The sequence below is a fragment of the Hibiscus syriacus genome, unplaced genomic scaffold (genome assembly GCF_006381635.1).
Source record: "Hibiscus syriacus cultivar Baekdansim isolate YM2019G1 unplaced genomic scaffold, ASM638163v2 tig00110691_pilon, whole genome shotgun sequence".
Classification (NCBI taxonomy): Eukaryota; Viridiplantae; Streptophyta; class Magnoliopsida; order Malvales; family Malvaceae; genus Hibiscus; species Hibiscus syriacus.
The window spans coordinates 920262-939876 of NW_024062826.1; the positions used below are offsets into that span (position 1 = coordinate 920262).

General features: G+C 33.0%; 1 pseudogene; it reads left to right on the forward strand.

The window, feature by feature from the left end:
* The first annotated feature begins 11196 nt into the window (after positions 1-11196).
* On the forward strand, positions 11197-18846 carry LOC120138405 (annotated as a pseudogene).
* Positions 18847-19615: the final 769 nt, after the last annotated feature.

The following is a 19615-nucleotide window of genomic DNA, read 5'->3' on the forward strand; positions in this document are numbered from 1 at the left end:
TATATCAAATGGATGTTAAAAGTGCATTTTTAAATGGTTTTATAAAATAAGAAGTGTACGTGGAACAACCTCCAGGTTTTGAAGATTCAAATTTTCCGAATCATGTTTTAAAATTGACAAAAGCTCTTTATGGTTTAAAACAAGCTCCTAGAGCTTGGTATGAAAGATTGTCAAATTTTTTAATTGAAAAAGGTTTTTTAAAAGGAAAGGTTGACACTACATTGTTTTTAAAGAGAAAAGGTAAAGATTTATTAGTAGTTCAAATTTATGTTGATGATATAATATTGGTTCTACTAATGATGTTCTTTGTCAAGAATTTTCTAAGCTAATGCAAAGTGAGTTTGAGATGAGCATGATGGGGGAGCTCTCATTTTCTTGGGACTCCAAATCAAGCAAAGAAAAGATGGCATCTTCATTAATCAAGCTAAGTACGTCAAAGATATGCTCAAGAAGTTTGGACTTGAAAATGGGAAACCTCATAACACTCCAATGAGCTCTTCAACAAAGCTTGACTTAGATGAAGGAGGTAAATGTGTGGATGTTAAATTATATAGATCCATGATTGGCTCATTGCTTTATCTGACCGCAAGTAGACCGGATATTATGTTTAGTGTTTGCTTGTGTGCTAGGTTTCAATCATGTCCTAAAGAATCACATTTACTAGCTGTTAAGAGAATCTTTAGATACCTTAAGGACACTCCTAGTTTAGGACTTTGGTATCCTAGAGACTCTAGCTTTAGCTTGCATGCTTTTTCTGATGCGGATTATGGAGGATGCAAATTAGATAGGAAAAGCACCTCCGGTACTTGCCAATTCCTTGGAAATATGCTGATTTCTTGGTTTTCAAAGAAACAAAATTGTGTTGCATTATCTACCACTGAAGCCGAATACATTTCAGCTAGTAGTTGTTGTGCACAAGTTTTATGGATGAAACAACAACTTTTTGATTATGGAATTGAAGTAGGTACCATTCCTATCAAGTGTGACAATACTAGTGCTATTTGTCTCACTAAAAATCCCATCCAACACTCTAGAACTAAACACATTGAAATAAGACATCACTTCATTAGAGACCATGTCACTAAGGAAGATGTAGTTCTAGAATTTGTTGATACTTTGCACCAATTAGCGGATATCTTTACAAAACCCTTAGACAAGGAAAGATTTTGGACACTTAGGAGAGAATTAGGTTTGACCAACCTATCTTCACTTAGTGTTTAAAATAATTTTAGCACTTTTAATAAATCTTGAAAAATGCTTATAATAATAATTTTTGATTGCATTCTTGCTATTAGTTAGGGGGAGTTTGTGATTCTTAGTGAAAATTAATTTTATGTTCAAAAATCGATTAAAGATTAATTTAATTGTTTGAACATAATTAATTTTTGATATATATGTTGCCAATACCACTAGAAAAGATTAATTTAGCATTTTGTGCTTAAAAAATCGGATTTTAGCATTTTGGTGCAGAGGGAATCGATCCCCCCCTGAGGGAACCGATTCCCCCTTTGAAGGGGAACCGATTCCGCCCACAGGGGAATCGATACCCCCCTGGGGTTCTGTTAAAATCAAACAGAATACCCCAAAACCCCAAAACCCTCATTTTCTTTTCTCTTCCGCCGTTTAACATCTCTAAATCTCTCAAATCTCCATTTTTGCTTCAAATCAACGATATTAATCGGAATTTGCTTCTAAACCTGTTGGAATCATTAAAATCGTGCAAACAACATCTAAATCCCCTCAATCTTCATCTTTCAAGGTAATTTTTTTTAACTCTCTATTTCATTATTTTTGAACATAGGATTTAGTTTCAATTAGTTCTAGGTTGAAATAGTGATCGGGCATTGATTATTTAGTGATTAGAAACTAGATGTTACAACTAATTTCATCAAAAAACACAAGAATTTTTCAAATTTTTTTAAATTTTCGAAATAAAAAAAATTGTTATTTTTCAAATTATTGTGTTTTGATTAAATTATGTTGTTATTATGAAAACTATACATATATTGTTTCTCAAAACCATATTTTTCAAAAGTTTCTCAAAAACTTTGCCCATTAGGATTGATTTAGAGAACCTTGAAATATTGAGGACTCAATTGAGTTTTGGGATTAATTGAATTGCATACATTTGTTTTAAAATTGCAGGTTATTCTATCTATTCCGATTTCCTTCACCATGTCAAATCCTAAACGTCCTAGGTCTTCATCTAGTCGTTCTAGTCGTCAACCAAATCCACCTCCAAATCCTCCTTCTATTCCAATTTCTAATCCCAATCCCACTGATCCTAACTTGACTATTCAAAATTCGTGTTTTAATCATCCTGGGTCTAGAAATCACCGATTTTGGTATTATCAATATTTCGATTCTTACAAAATCCGGGAAGAACGTATTCCTTCTCGTCAAGCTATGATAGCTATCGATTTTAAATATCTTCCCATTTTACAAGAATGGAAATTTGATAAACTATTTGATCTTGAACCCATCGTTTACCATCAACTTGTTCGTATATTCTACTCTAATGCCGTTTGTATTAAAAATCAAGATGAAACCGAAACCATAGGAATTCGTTCCTACCTCCTAGGACAATTCTTATATATTGACCCGGCATATATAGCCAATACATTTGGATTAGATAATGATGGTATTTCGAATGAAAACAAATTTTAGGTTCTTGTTATAAAAGAAGAGATAGTGCGAGTGTCTTAGACCTACATGAGCGTTTTCTTCATCTAATGATTTCTTGGTGGTTTCGACCATCCGGAGGTCGTTATTCTACTCTTAGAGCTTTGGATCTTTGGTGGTTACATTGTTTCGAAAACCGTATTAAAATTAACCTACCTCAGATTATTTTGCTGAAATTGTTGAAACCGTAAATCTTGTTCCTAACAAGAAACTTTGTTCATCTCTAGTTTACGGTTGCTTTTTGAGTAATCTGTTTTCCAAAGTTGGGCTTAGAGTCGGTCTAGATGCCGTTTTTTTCCTCTTAAGAAACAAATAAATCTTCTTTCCTTAACGAGAGCGGGATGGGTAAGAACAAAGAAACCGGTGAATGGGTTCGATCTTCTACTCCGGGAGCTAGTTCTTCACAAGCTCCACCCGAAGCTGACGAAGATCCCGAGCTTGAGCAATTAATGCAAGATATCGATGAAGCCGAAGATGAGCCTGATCAGCCCGAAGAGAAGCCCGAGGAGCAAGCACAACAAACGCATCAAATGCCTCCATATTTTCAATCATTTATGGAGACATTCGATTTCCGATACGCTACCATGGACTCGCGCTTTTCCTCTATAGACTCATTTATCCACAATGGGAGCTCAACAATTAGAGATTCTTCGGGAGATGCGTGCAAACATGAATCAACCAACGCTCGTATCAATGAACTAACTCATGAAATGGCTGCTATGCGAGCCCGTTTTCCTCCTACCGATCCGGATGCTTGATTTTATGTTTAGCTTTAAAACTTTGAACAAAATGATACTGTTTCAACATTTTGAATTGTTTGATTTTGTGGATTGTTGGATTTGGATTATGGATAGTGTGAACTTATATGTTTGGTGTGTTTTATTCGTTATTGCATCATTTACATCATTATTAGCAATATGACCAATTTTGTCATATCACATTATTTATGAATATTGATGAAACTAATGGCTGACCTCTCTTTTGCTTGTGATCTTAGCAGCTTAAGCTTATAATTAATAAATCAATTGGCTAAATGATTTCAAAACCTTGTTTTACAATGTCTTTTTGATTTAACAAAAAGGGGGAGAAGAATAGGTGTTAAATGTTTTACATGATAAATTGAAGAAGTGTTAAAGTAAGGGGGAGTAATTTCAAAACTTGATTTCAAAAATCTTAAAATTACTAAAATGTTTTGTTATATCAAAAAGGGGGAGATTGTTGAAACATTTTGATATTTCGATATAACAAATTAAGTTAAATGGATTTTAAGATTTTCCAAATGATTTTCTAAGTATATTCGATATAACTATTCGAATATCAAAACATTACTCCAAATATTTCAAAAATCATTTTTAATCCTTACTTAAGTGTAAAATTAAGTTTTAATCATAAAACAATTTCAAAATAATTTTACAAAGTATTTCGAACCATTTCAAAGCCAAAAATTCCAGATTGCTCAGAGGGAACCGATTCCCCCCCAAGGGGGTACCGATTCCCCCTGAATGGTTTGTCTCCGAGAATTCCAGTATGCTCGGAGGGAACCGATTCCCCCCCAGGGGGTACCGATTCCCCCCACGCTCCAAGCTGTTTTATTAAATGTTTTCACACTAAAATGGCTATAATATCTTCTCTAATCATCCCCAACGTTCAGAAGTGATCGAAGGTGTATTTAAGCAAGCTTAGAAGCCATTGATCAGTAACAAAAAAACATCAAGCAACTAGAATCAAGAGAGAATCAAAGAGAAAGCATCAAACCTCAAGTTTGAGCATTTCAAGCCTATTTTCATTCAATATTCATTTTGCTTTCAAGAACACTTTTTGTGCTCAATTGTATTCATCTTTGAGTGTTCTTTTCTTTGTTCTAGAATTGTGCAAACATCTTACCTTGTGAGGGTTTTCTTGTAAGTTTGCAAATTTGTAATCTTCTCTTTGAGAAAAGAATGTTCTCAAGAGTTGGGGTATACTCTTGAGGGAATTGTAAGGTTATCTCTTTGGCCTCAAAAGAAAGAACAAATTAGTGAATTTGTTGGAAAATCCTTAGTGTGGATAGCTAAGGTAGTGGACGTAGACTTTGTTTGAGAAAGTCGAACCACTGTAAATCGCTGTGCAATTACTTTCAATTTTCTGCAAAAGCTTCCACAAAATTTTTATTGCCAATTCACCCCCCTCTTGGCCAATTTCGTCATTCGATTAACTCAACACCAAGGATCAAGTATGTGTCTCACCAGACTTCACACATGTTCCAAAGAATACATATATGTCCCGAAGGACCACATAGACCCTTTACCCTTGGCATGCCAACTATACCTATAGTTCTCATTTACATAACATGGGCTTTAACAATTTATTTTTATTTGTATCACGTAGACTATTATTTTCATACCTTTATCACATAACTCATATAACTTTTCCTTGCATATTCATGTCCCATAATGCATATGGTATGGATTCATGTCATATATCATAATATGAAATACTATCATGTATCAAAATATTGAATCTAGACTTATCACAAGTCTAGAACTGAATAAAATACATATTCATGCTATGCATATGCACTCACCTATATTTCTTTGTCTTTCCCTCGATTGATCCTACTTGTTGATGGTTCCGGAACTCGTTTAGGCTCGATATCTACATAGTAATTCATTGATACTTATTAGTATACTAATTAATATATTCTAAACTATCATTTCTTAGGATAAACGAAAAGCCATTTTCATCTTTTAATGGAGGTATGCATCGATGCACTACACCATGCATCGATGCATAAATCATATTCGATGTTTGTATTTAATGGGGATGCATCGATGCAGTCCTTATGCATCGATGCATAAATCCTATTCGATGTTTTCTTTTTAAATTAATGCATCGATGCACTGCATGTGCATCGATGCACCTTAAACAATTTCTGGGATTTATCATCGATGCATCGGTGCACAATGAATGTGCATCGATGCATCGGTGCACAATGAATATGCATCGATGCACATTGCCCAGAATTGTCATTTTAGCACGAAAATCTCTTCTTAGTCTACTTAACACTTTATATTTCCCCTCTTTATATATCCTTAACTTGCATACTCTTACTTAAACTAATTATTATCCATTTCATACTTTTGAAACTTAAAAATCCAATTCTCCATGTAGAATTTAAGAATCTAACCCAAATTCCAACATGTTCTAATTTGAATTCTAACACCTCATACTTCTTAGTTAGCTTTATGACAAGTCAAATCCCACTTCTAATTCTTATTAGGAACTCTAATCCAAGATTTCACTTTTCTACTTCCTTTCTTTGATTCTTCATATTCTCCTCATCTTATGGTTTTAAGATAATCTAAGCTTTCCTTAAGCTTAGTTATCAACTAAGGATAAATAAGAAACCTTAAATTCATCAAGAATTTAATCAACAAGAAAACTCACCTTTAGCTTGGTCTCTCGATGGAGAAGAAGAAGTGAAGAAGAAGAGAAATCTGGAAACTTTTGTTATCTTCATTTGCCTTCCACGTGGATTTAAATATCCTCATCTAATATTTAATTATTTCCCCTATTAAAAGACTCCTTTACCCCTTTAGTTCCTCCTTCTTTGTTAATTGATCCTACACAAAACATTCCCATTAAATCTTTCAACTATTCAATTTATCTACTTTGGTCACTGAATTTTATAATTTCATAATTTGATCACTAACCCGGTATGGAGGATGTTACAGATTTTCTTGTGGGCGAGAATATAATGACATAGCAATTTGTCCCACTTGATTCTCTAATGCTCTTAGAGATGAACTATGGCTTTGCAAAAGTGTTGCTTGGCTTTGTAACAAATTTCCTTGATTTTTTATTATTGCAGAATGTTCATGCATCAAGGTCTTTGTGGAGGCCATGAAATCTTTTGTCGAGGCCATAAATTCCTATAATAACAACTCCAAAGAATTAATATTGGACTTAGTATTAGAGGAAGAAGCTATACCTTTATTGTTTTGCCAGGGTTGCTGATTCTGAAAATGTTGATGGTCATAATTATTATGATGTGGCATGTAACTTGCTACTTGATTGTTGTTGTTCCCTTGATTACTCCAATAAAAATTCGGGTGTTGTCTCCAACCAGGATTGTACGTGTTTGAATAGGGGTTATTGCTCCGATTGTAATTGCCCACAAAATTAGTTGACTCATGGTTTTCCGGACATTCACTCTCATGATGGTTTCCGTGACAAAATATGCATGCGTGAGTGGTCACCTTGATTTCTCTTACCTCATTAGGACGTTGCAAATTTTTCAACATATTAGCTATGGCAGAAAGTTGGGCAGCTACCGAATCCTTACCCTCTAATTCATATGCTCCAGATGTTTTTATGTTTGTTCCCAATCTTGTATTTGGGAATTGATAATCATTATTTGTTATTCTGTCGAGAATGTCAAAGGCTTCCTCGGGTGATTTGTCCAGGCCATTTGCTGAGGCATCTAATATCATTCGAGATGGTGCATTAACTCTGTTGTAAAACATCACCACTTGCGTCCAATCATGAAATCCATGGTTGACACATTTACGAAGTAGAGTTTTGTATCTATCCCAACATTCGTACATTGATTCATCATCTCCTTGGCGAAAACTTGCAATATCATTGCGAAACTGTGTATTCATATTGGGCGGATTATATCGAAGTAAGAAATTATTGCATAAATCTGCCCATGACTCCATTGAGCCGGAAGGAACTCTGCTGAGCCAGGCTCTTGCTATATCGCGTAGGGAGTAAGGGAAAAGTTTTAGTTTAAGCACATCTTCATGTACTCCTTGTTGTTGAAACGAGTCACATACTTCAAGGAAAACACAAATATGTTGTCTAGCATCCTCATTGGGTGAACCACCAAATTGGCCAATAGAATTGATCATATTAAACATCACCGATTTAAGCTCGAAATGAGTTGCTTGTATTTTGGGTGCCACTATGCCTGAATTGAGGTCATCGAGAATTGGGTTCAAATGATCTCGTATCACTCTTGGCCTTGCAACTTGAAGATTAATTGATGCATCAGGTCCTAGATCTCCCATGTTATCTTGCAATTGAAGTTGGTTTAAATGTTCTCTAGTTCTTTGGGTGTGTAACCTTTGTCTGAACGATTACTCAACTTCATGGTCGAATGGTTCCAAAGGTTTACCAGTACATCTCAGGGTCATGCAATAGTAAAAACCTACAAAAGAAAATAATAAACTACGTTAGACTAGATATATATAAGGTGATAAGAAAAACTTGTTATGGCGAATAAAAATTTCGTTGGTTGCCAATCCCGGACAATGGCGCCAAAAACTTGATCGCTTGTAAATGTATATGATAAGGCAAGCAATTATGTGCAAGTATACACAATCGAATCAAGTAATATAGGGTAAGTGAGTTATCGTCTCCTCACGGATTGGTTTAGAAATTTATCTTCACCACAACTAGAACTAGTCGTCACAAACTAATTCCTACTAGCTTGTCAACTTAGAAACTAATATTAAAAAAACAAGGAAATATTATAATGATTGCAGAAAAGTTTGGTCGAGGCAAAATAAATATGCAGAACACTGAAATAAACAAATAAAGACAAGTGTTGATTTAACTATAATTCAAACAGCCTCACATATTCAGACTTATCACATAACAATGCTAAACTTTTGTATTGACAACAATTACACTAAGTCTAGAATGAATTATTATGACTCGATTAGGCTGCCCGACAGGATTACTAAGTATTCTAGATGGTTGTTATGGCAATACTACTCAGCGTTAACTACAACCCTTGGTTTGTCAGACTGTTGTTGTAGCAATACCTCTCAGCGTGAACTATAGCGTTGTCTATCCTACTCTAGCGTATATCCCTTTTAGTCGATTGAAACCCGCTCCTTATCTCTAAGGTAGACAAGTTAGAACTTCACCATCTCAGATTCATTCCTTTGTTCACGTAGATTTATCTTAATTCTCTCGAATCTAAGAATCACTATCTAGACAAAAGGTGATCTCTCGATGCTCTTACATTGCCAAGACATGTTTTACCAAAACCCCATATGATCTCTCGATGCTCTTACAGTGTCAAGATAAAATATTCAAACAATGAACAAAACAGTCATGACCAAAAACATAATTCATCATTCACGAAACAGAAAATAATTGTTTAGGCAACACAAAGTTTAACACCAAGTAAGACAGTCATGGTGCTATGAAAAAATCATCCAAGTATCATCGTTTAATACAACCCCAAATATATAAAGAGATTAAGAACAAAGGAAGAACGACTCCCAAAACCGGGGGCTCTGTCGTGACAATTCTGATCAGCACCACACTTGCCTTGGTGATCAGCCTCTTTCGAGACCTGATCACCACTCTACTACAGTCTGGCTATGGAGGACATCAAGTAAGGTTGGTTGGTAAATGGTGGGAAAACACTGCAGTTGCTTGCTCACGCCTTAAGTAAAACTCTTCTCTCTTTTTTCTTCCTTCTTTCTTTTGGTGGTTACGATTGGTTATATATAGAGAAGAATCTCCTAGGGCTTCGCATGATTTGGAGATTCCTTTAATAACCGTTGTTATCTACCCAGACTTAAAAAATAAAGGCGGCTTTTCAGAATATTTAAGGCTTGCTTGCACGTGAAGTAAGTCATCCAGCTGGCGTGTGACATAGGTGGTCTCGTCATACCCGCTTCAGACTCTTCAGATAAACCTTGCCTCGGCGAGATAAATCTGCTCCTCATGTTCTTATATGTTCCCTTGGCCCTTACAAATTATGCTGTCACGACTAAAATATTCTTCCTCTGTAAGTTTCCTGCACATACACAATCCACACAAACCCTTTCTCCTCAGCAACATCAGTTAAGCCAAATAAATCTTGCCGAAGCAAAACTTATCCACCACAAGCAATTATAACCTAGATGCAACTAAATGCAACTAAAATGATGTGCATGATTTGTTTAGACGAGCAATAACTTAAGTGAAAAGACTAGAAATTGAGTCTTTTTATAGAGTTATCAGAGGGCTTCAAAACATTTTCATTCAACAACTCAGACCCAGACACACCAGTGTACTCCCTATCAAACCGATAATAACACTTTTGAACCACATGTCCAAAATGACCACACAACTGGCATTGAGGATGATTTGAATTGTGATGATGCCCTCAACCTCGACCACGATAGCCATTCGACTGACCATGAGACAAGTATCCCTGTGATGACCTAGTAGTAACATCCTGAGTTCCACGAGTATAAGTGTCAGCAACATTACCTTCTCGAGAATGAAGAACAAGATTAGTAGAAATGCCTTCACTCAAGAACACCTTCTGTCGAGCCTCACAATCTAATAACATTTCAGTAAGAACATCAAGAGACAAAACTTCTCGTGACGCAATTGCAGTAATGGATTCAAACTCCATTGAAAGCCCAGCTAACACAACATTAACATGCTCTTGCTCAGTAACCACACTACCCGAATCATTCAACAAGTCACAAATGGACTTAACCTTAGAAAGATATTCTCTGATCATCAAACCAGACTTTCGCTGGGAATGAATACTATGCCAAAGAGAAGAAATTTTAGCAATGGAAGGAGCACCAAATAAACAAGATATAGTATTACAAATTGACATCGCCGTTGTAAGACCAGTCAAGTGAGGCAGAACCTTTATACTCATAGTAGTTAAAAGTCAATAAGCAAGCAGTTTATCTTGTTGATGATAAGCTACAAACCCTGGATTATCTTCAAGCTGGCTAAAGGCATTAGTAATAAATTCATCAGGTGCAACAGAACCAGCAAAAATAAACCTCAGCAACCCGTAACCGTCAATTATCAAAGCCACCTAATGCTTCCAAAAAAGATAGGTGGATTCATTGAGTTTAACCGTATCATGCTTTGATATGTGTTGAATACCAAATATACCTCGAGAAACTCCCGGACTTAAAGAAGAAGCATTCGGGGACACATCCTCAGGATCACGAGTGGGATCAACCGTCTAATCGACCATGATATCAAGAACCAAGAACTACACACGATATCAAGATTGGTCTAAACTTGTGCAACCACCGGAATGAAGACGCAATAGAGAGAACAGCGGAAGAAACGCGACCAGGTATTGGTGAAAGATACTATGATAAGATAGCACTTAAGCTATCAAAAGGAAAAAATGAGAGAAAGAGTTAAAACTCTTTGTAATCTTTATTAACAAGAAGCTAATCTCTTGTGTTAAAGACCAGCTATTTATACAAGAGAAATGTGAAGAGGGATGAGAAGTATTTGTGAATAACAGACTAATAACAGCCCATAACAACTTAACTTCTTGTAACTACAAGCTAACATAAACTATTCTAAAATTCACGCAATACATGCATACGTGTTCATAACCCTAACACAATGGTGGTTCTCAAATAATTGAGGATGGTACGAGAGGTGGGAAAACAATAACTAGGATAGAGAGGATAATTTATGATATTGTGTGAGTAAAAGTTCTATTAATAATTGGTTTGAGATGATGAAGTGATGTGAATAATGAGAAAAAATAAAAATTTACTATATTATCAGATTGGATGTATCATAGGAAAGGGTGGACAAATTGTTCAGAACATACGCACTGAAACCGGTGCTCATATTCGCATTCTTAAGGGTGATTTACCATCTTCTGCTTAGCCCACAGATGAACTTGTACAGGTAAATTTACTATATGATAGTTAATTTTAGATAACGCTGATTCATTTTATGTTCCCATCTCCCCTCAAATACAAAGCTTCGGCCATTGCCATACATTGGTATTGAGGGTATTTGCAAGATCTTTTTCTAGTGGTCAGAGCCTTTCAACTTTTCCTACAATGTTAAATTCAGCACTTAATTTTTTTGTCTTGAGATTGTTTTTAATTATTATTATTAATTTTGTTGTTGTTGGCTTTAAATATCTGGGCAAGCTTCGGTTGTGAAGAAGGCTTTGCATCAAATTGCATTTCGTCTTCATGAGAATCCTTCACGGTCTCAGTACTTGCTTGCTTCTGCCATGTCAAATGCATATCCTGCTGGTGGTACACTTCTTGGTCCGGCTGCTGGTGCCCCAATTTTACCAATAGCTTCATTGGCGGGTTCTTATGGCAGATACAAAGGTGACAGTAGAGAATTGTCACGCTCAATGTACTCTGTTCCAAGGGATGAAAGATCATCAAAGGAATTTTCTCTTTGTATAGTTTGTCCAACTGCTAATATTGGAGGTGTAATTGGAAAAGGCGGTGCAATAATCAACCAGATCAGGCAGGAATCGGGTGCAATCATCAAAGTTGATAGCTCGACCACTGATGGAGATGATTGCTTAATAACAATCTCAGCCAAGGAGGTCAGCGCTTAATCTTTGATCATAATTCTCTAAAAATCTATTCTATGCCATGTGCTAAGCTTGTGACAATGTTACAAAACATGGCTGTATTAGTTCTTTGAGGATGCATTTTCACCGACAATTGAAGTTGCTGTGAGGTTGCAACCGAGATGCAGTGAGAGGGTTGAAAGAGACTCTGGAATTTTATCATTCACAACCCGTTTACTTGTGCCTACTTCACGTATTGTATGCCTTATTGGTAAAAGATGATCTATTGTAACTGAGATGAGGAGGACGACAAAAGCTAACATTCGTATCTTGTCAGAGGAAACCTTCCGAAGGTTGCATCCGAAGATGATGAGATGGTCCAGGTAATGAACCTTTACTGTTTTGACAGGCTTCTCTTAATCATTACTTTGTATCTGTTGGTTCATAGTTGTTTTAGGTGATACTTAGAAAGTGAACGTGTGACTTTTTATTATCAGATTGCTGGAGACCCTGATGTTGCGAAGGATGCCCTCGTACAAATAACAACACGGTTAACAGCAAATTTTTTTGATAGGGAAGGTGCTGTTTCTCCATTAGTGCCAGCTTTGCCATATCTCCCTATGCCAACTGAGGGAACAGACAGTTTGAGTTATGAAAATAGAGAGAGCAAGAGGCATGGACGAGGGCATACTTATTCTGGTGGTTTTGGCTCCAGTGACCTAGCTCCTAGTGAGAGCTATGGAACTTATGGTGCTCAGGTATTTCTTTTTACAACTTAACTCTTTTAAACCTTGTTCCCTCCATCATTTTACTAGTGCTCTTGTAACTAGGGGTGTTCAAAACTACCCGACCTACTGACCTGCAAGCCTAGACAAAAATAATATGGTATTTCTCTTCCAAATTTTTTTCCCTGGTTGGGTACCCGGCTCGAAAATCATCGGGTTCACGAGCTGTAATATCCGACTTAGATGGGTACCTGAAAATTTGGTTTTCTATTTCTTTTATTTTTTATTTTAGATTTGGTTTATTCCCAATTCCCAAATTATTTCACCCAAACATACTAGATCTCTTTTTCCCCAAATTATTTCGCCCAACATCTAGATCTCTTTTTTCCCTAATTATTCACCCTAACATTCTAAATTATTTCCCAATTATTTCTTTTATCTTAACATTCTAAATTTGGTATTTCTTTAGCTCTATTTTTTTTGGACTTTTAAGTTTTATCTTTGGATTATGTAATTTGGATTTCTAATTTCTATGTTTGGTTTATGTATCATGGACTTTTAAGTTTTATGTTTTTTCCATGGTTTTTTTTCTTTCTAAAAAGTATGATTTGAAGAAAATGAACCGAGTACCCTGTGACCTAAAAACGTAGGTACCCGAGTTTTGCAGGTACCCGGTATTCACAGGTCAGGACATGAGCCATATTTTCTACGACCTGGAGAAACAGTTACCCAAAATGTGGGTCCCCTCTAATGAACACCCCTACTTGTAACTAGGGTTGTAAAATCGGGTAATCGTTCAGGTTTCAGTTGGATCTTGTTAGGTCGGGTAAAATCGGATACAGGTTAAGTCAGGTAAATTTGATGCTTCGACTCGGATCAGGTCGGGTCCAGGTCAAATCAGGTCGGGTCATTTACAGGTTGATTTGACAGCAGATACAGTTCGAGTTTAGGTCGGGTTACTTTCAGTTCAGATCGATGTCAGTTCAGGTCTGGAGCAATTAAAAAACAGGTTAATTTAGGTTCGGATGGACTTCAGGCGGATCTCGTTCAGATCGGGTCACATCATTGGCAGATAAAATTCAAGTCGGATGTTTACCGGATACGAATTGAGTTCAGGTCGAGTCGTTTTTATTTTTGGATTAATTATCTTGTTATTTTTCTTGATTGTTGAATTGCAAGTTGTAATTGTATATGATTTCGAGTAATTACAAAAAAAAATCATGGATCAATTTTGTAAAAAATATAAATTTAAGGAAAATTTTGAAGAAATGTAAATTTACAAATAAATTTTAACATATAAATTAAACAACACACATAGGCAAGGGACCAAATCGAAATAAATTTAAAATGTGAGGTTTAAATTAATATAAAAAATGACTAAATTATATCCATTTAAAAAGATATGGGCCAGTTACAAAAATATAAATAACAACTAATAATGGGCCAAATGAAGATGCAAATATAAATTTAAGGACTAAATTGAATACATATAAAAGTGAAAGACTTAAAATTGAAATAAATTAAAAAACACAAAAGGATGAAATCGAAATAAATGCAAAATATGAAGAAATAATAAAAAATATAGTAAATTGCATTCATTTAAAAAACGAAAAAAAAAACATAATATATATAATATAAGTTTATATATAAACTATATATATAAACTATATTTGTATTATAAACTATATAATTATTATAAGCTATATATAAATTATGTTTATATGAACTATATATATAAAATATATATGTATACTATATATGTATAACTATAAAATATATAGTTTATAAACTATAATTTATATTAATATATATATATATATATATATATATATATATATATATTATATATATATATATATATATATTCACATGAGTTTAATCAAAATATACATTCATTATTGATAGGAATTTAAAGGTAGGAATTGGTAAATTTTGATCTTATAATTGGCAAATTTAGAGGTGGGAAAATTTTTGAGGGAATTTTGGCAATTTGGTTTTATAATTTGGAAAATTTTTAGGGAAATTTTTGGGCATGGCGGGAACGTTTAGTGCCCAATGAAATTGACTGGGTTAATTAGGCCCTCAATCCTCCATCAATTATAACTTTTTTATTTTGTTATTTGATTTTTTATTCTTTTCATTTCAGTCGTAGTTTAATTGTAAATCATTTATTGAATTTTTAATTCAATGCGATTTAGTCATGTATATAATTCTAATTATTTTTAATTTTCCCTTCTTTCTATAGTGTATATAATTATCAAATGTTAATGTTAATTTTAGAATCTTTTATTTTAGTCACTTATGTTTAATTATATATATATATAAATTTATGTATATACTTATATATATATATATATATATATATATATATATATATATATATATTATCAAAGTGAGTGGTGGGAGAAAACTTTTTAAAAGAAAGATTTTTTTTGTGTGAAAAAAATTGATGTTATTGGGAATTTAGAGAGAAATTGGGAAATTTAGAGGAATAGAAAATTTTGGGAAGTTGGCGCCAAATTTAGTGCCCAACAAGATATTTTGGCTTAATTAGGCTCATGCTCCCCCAACAATCATCATTTTTCCACTTGTATTTGATTTTTAATTTCTTTCATTTTAGTCATGGTTTAATTGTAAATATCTTCTTAAATTTTCAATTTGATGCAATTTAATCATGTATATATTCTAATTACTTATATATATATATATATAATATATATATATATATATATATATATATATATAAACTATATATATAAACTATATAAATAGTTATAAGTTATAATTTATAATATATATGTATATATATATATATGTATCTAATTATATATATAGATATATATATATTATATATATATATATATTATATATATAGAGAGAGAGAGAGAGAGAGAGAGAGAAGAGAGAGAGAGAAACTATGCACAAACTATATAAAGTAATAAAGTATTTAGTTTATAAAAACCCTAAATCTTAAACACTAAGCCTTAACCCTAAACCCTAAATCATATATATAACTTATAGTACATGTATGATAAACCATGTATAGTATATATAAACTATATATATATACCTATATATATATATATACTATATAAAGTAAATTACTTATATAGTTTATAGAAACCCTAAATCATAAACTCTAAACTTTAAACCATAAATACTAAACATTAAACCCTAAATCACAAACCCTAATGTAAATGAACTAGCACTAATGCATATATATTTGTAATAAAAGAGTGGGTTTATGTATTGGGCTTATGTAAACTAATGTAAATGGACAGCACTAATGCAAATGAACTTATTTTTTGGTTTTATTAGTACTTATTCATAACAACAAAATAAATGGGCTATTAATGTGAATTAACCTAACATGCAACTAAAATACTAATTATGCAAATGAAATTAATATGAAATGTACTACTATTTATGAACCATATAATATGCAATGTGACATACTAATTATTTAACACCTAATTAATCATGTTTTATATAATTTACATTTAAATAATTCTATTAATTTTATTAAATAATGTTATATAATATGTATGTATAAACCATGTATAGTATATATAAACTATATAAAGTAAATTACTTATATAGTTTATAGAAACATTATGCATAAACTATATAAAGTAATAAATTATATAGTTTATAAAAACTCTAAACTTTAAACCATAAACACTAAACATTAAACCCTAAATCACAAACCCTAATGTAAATGAACTAACACTAATGTATATATATAATGCAAATGGACTTATTTTTGGGTTTTATTATTACTTATTCATAACAACAAAATAAATGGGCTATTAATGTGAATTAACCTAACATGCAACTAAAATACTAATTATGAAAATGAAATTAATATGACATGTACTACTATTTATGAACCATATAATATGCAATGTGACATACTAATTATTTAACACCTAATTAATCATGTTTTATATAATTTACATTTAAATAATTTTATTAATTTTATTAAATAATTTTATATAATATGTATATATAAACCATGTATAGTATATATAAACTCTATATATATATATATAACCTATATATATATATATATATAAACTATATAAAGTAAATTACTTATATAGTTTATAGAAACATTATGCATAAACTATATAAAGTAATAAATTATATAGTTTATAGAAACCCTAAACCCTAAACTTTAAACTTTAAACCATAAACACTAAACATTAAACCCTAATGTAAATGAACTAGCACTAATGCATATATATTTATAATAAAAGAGTGGGCTTATGTATTGGGTCTATGTAAACTAATGTAAATGGACTAGCTCTAATGCAAATGGACTTAATTTTTAGTTTTATTATTACTTATTCATAACAACAAAATAAATGGGTTATTAATGTGAATTAACCTAACATGCAACTAAAATACTAATTATGCAAATGAAATTAATATGACATGTACTACTATTTATGAACCATATAATATGCAATGTGACATACTAATTATTTAACACCTAATTAATCATGTTTTAGTTAAATTACATTTAAATAATTTTATTAAATAATATTATATAATATGTATGTATAAACCATGTATAGTATATATATATATATAAACTATATAAAGTAAATTACTTATATAGTTTATAGAAACATTATGCATAAACGATATAAAGTAATAAAATGTTTTTTATAGAAACCCAAAACCCTAAACCTTAGACTTTAAATCATAAACACTAAATATTAAACCCTAAATCATAAACCCTAATATGAATAGACTAGCACTAATGCATATATATTTGTAATAAAAGAATGGGCTTATGTATTGGGCATATGTAAACTAATGTAAATGGACTAGCACTAATATAAATAGACTTATTTTTGGGTTTTATTATTACTTATTCATAACAACAAAATAAAAGGGCTATTAATGTGAATTAACCTAATATGCAACTAAATACTAATTATGCAATGAATTATGACATGTACTACTATTTATGAACCATATAATATGTAATGTGACATACTAATTATTTAACACCTAATTAATCACGTTTTATATAATTTACATTTAAATAATTTTATTAATTTTATTAAATAATTTTATATAATAGGTCTATTTATTAATTTAATTATCATAATAAATATGTATTATATTATTTAAAAAGTAATCATATTAATTTTTTAATTACATCTTAAACTAAAAAACTCATAATTTTATTAAAATCTTATAATTTCGTCTATGATAATATATAAATCATGTAATACCAAGTCAAGTAAATATCAAATCAGGTCATTAACAAGTCGGATCCTTTATAGGTCAGGTTAAAAACAAGTAAGGTTCATCACAGGTCAGGCTGAAAACAGGTCAGGTAATACCAGTTATTTACCAGGTCAATCTCGGGTTCAGGTTCATATCAGTCAGATGCAAGTCGATTTCAGGTATCATTTTTTCGGTTCAATTCGGGTTCAAGTCATTCTTAGGTCGGATGCAGGTCGGGTTCGGATCCACAATTTCCAGGTCCAACTCGGATTCAGGTAAACACCAGTTCCGAATCGAGTCGGTTTCGAATCGTTACAGCACCGATTAAAAACAGTTTTGACTCGAGTCGGTTTCAGTCAATTTTACAGGTCGGGTCAGCTTTTTACAGCCCTACTTGTAACTGCTAAGTTGCACTCCTATTACCACACTGCTAGTGAGCTATAACTATTCTTCATATATTTGTAGATTGGTGGTAGTAACAATTCTTATGGAGCTTACAGAGGTTATTCGTCAGGATGTGGTGGTCCCTCTGGGTGAGAACTCTTTCTTTCTTTTAAAGAACATCTTTGAGATGAGCGAGCATTGCACTTTTTGTAGACACCATGTTTAGTATTTAAACATGACTGTTTTCTTCAAGGATAACAATGCCAGCCTATTGTTTATCCTTCCCCAAGCTTCTCTATGACTCTTTGTTTGATTGATGTATATGAATACTCTCTTAGGATTCTTCAATAACCATCCCCTAATTCTCTTACCTGGTTATCCAGCCATACCACTGTTTCTCGGCGCAAAAACTATGGTTACTAAAATTTGGTGATTGGTACGTGCAGACAGACTATAGTTTTATTTTTGATAGTGTCATGTCTGTTGTCATAACTTGCAATTTTCTATTATGTGACCTGTACATACTAGTCTATTGACAGTTGGATAACATAGCCCATCCAATCTTCCCTATTTAGGGTTTTGATGCTCTTGTTTTCCCTTTGTTGCCTATCCATTCCCCATTAAAATAGCCGAGATTTATGAAGCCTGAAGCCAGCTTACTGCCAACTTTGATGAAGCCTGCCTAAACTAGAAGACCAGATGAACCAGGGCTCACCCTGATGCTACTACTTAGAAGGTCCAAATATATGTTGAGATCTTACAGTCTCTTTGAAATTTACCATGTCCATGCCACCAAAAATTCCAAGCTCTATTATATGGGCTCCCAAGAACCTTGCTAGCTGGAAGCGCCTGTTGCTGCCATATAGTTACTTTTTTGTTTGCCCTCTTTTTTTTTTGTAGTTTGCGTATGTTTAGGGGTTCAAACCTTGTTGCTTCTTCCATCAGTCGACAGTTGTACCGACTACCGAGTGCTGGGTTTATTATTTTGTCTTCTGCTTTTACTTAATTATTCAGTTGTCAGAATTTATGGTTGGATCTTATCCTGAACTTGACCCGTTTACCCTGGAAAGTACTGTAGAAGGCATACTCTGTTTTGCAGGCATTTAATTTTGTGATATTAACTTCTAAATGGTCCTCGAGTCTTTTGACGGTCATCAATCAACTCATCCGTTGGCATCTTTACTTAATTTGATCAAGGAAAAACCTGTGAGAAAGTATCTAGCAACAACTTGAGATGAAATACAAATTTTCCCCTCAGCATAATTCTGAGAGA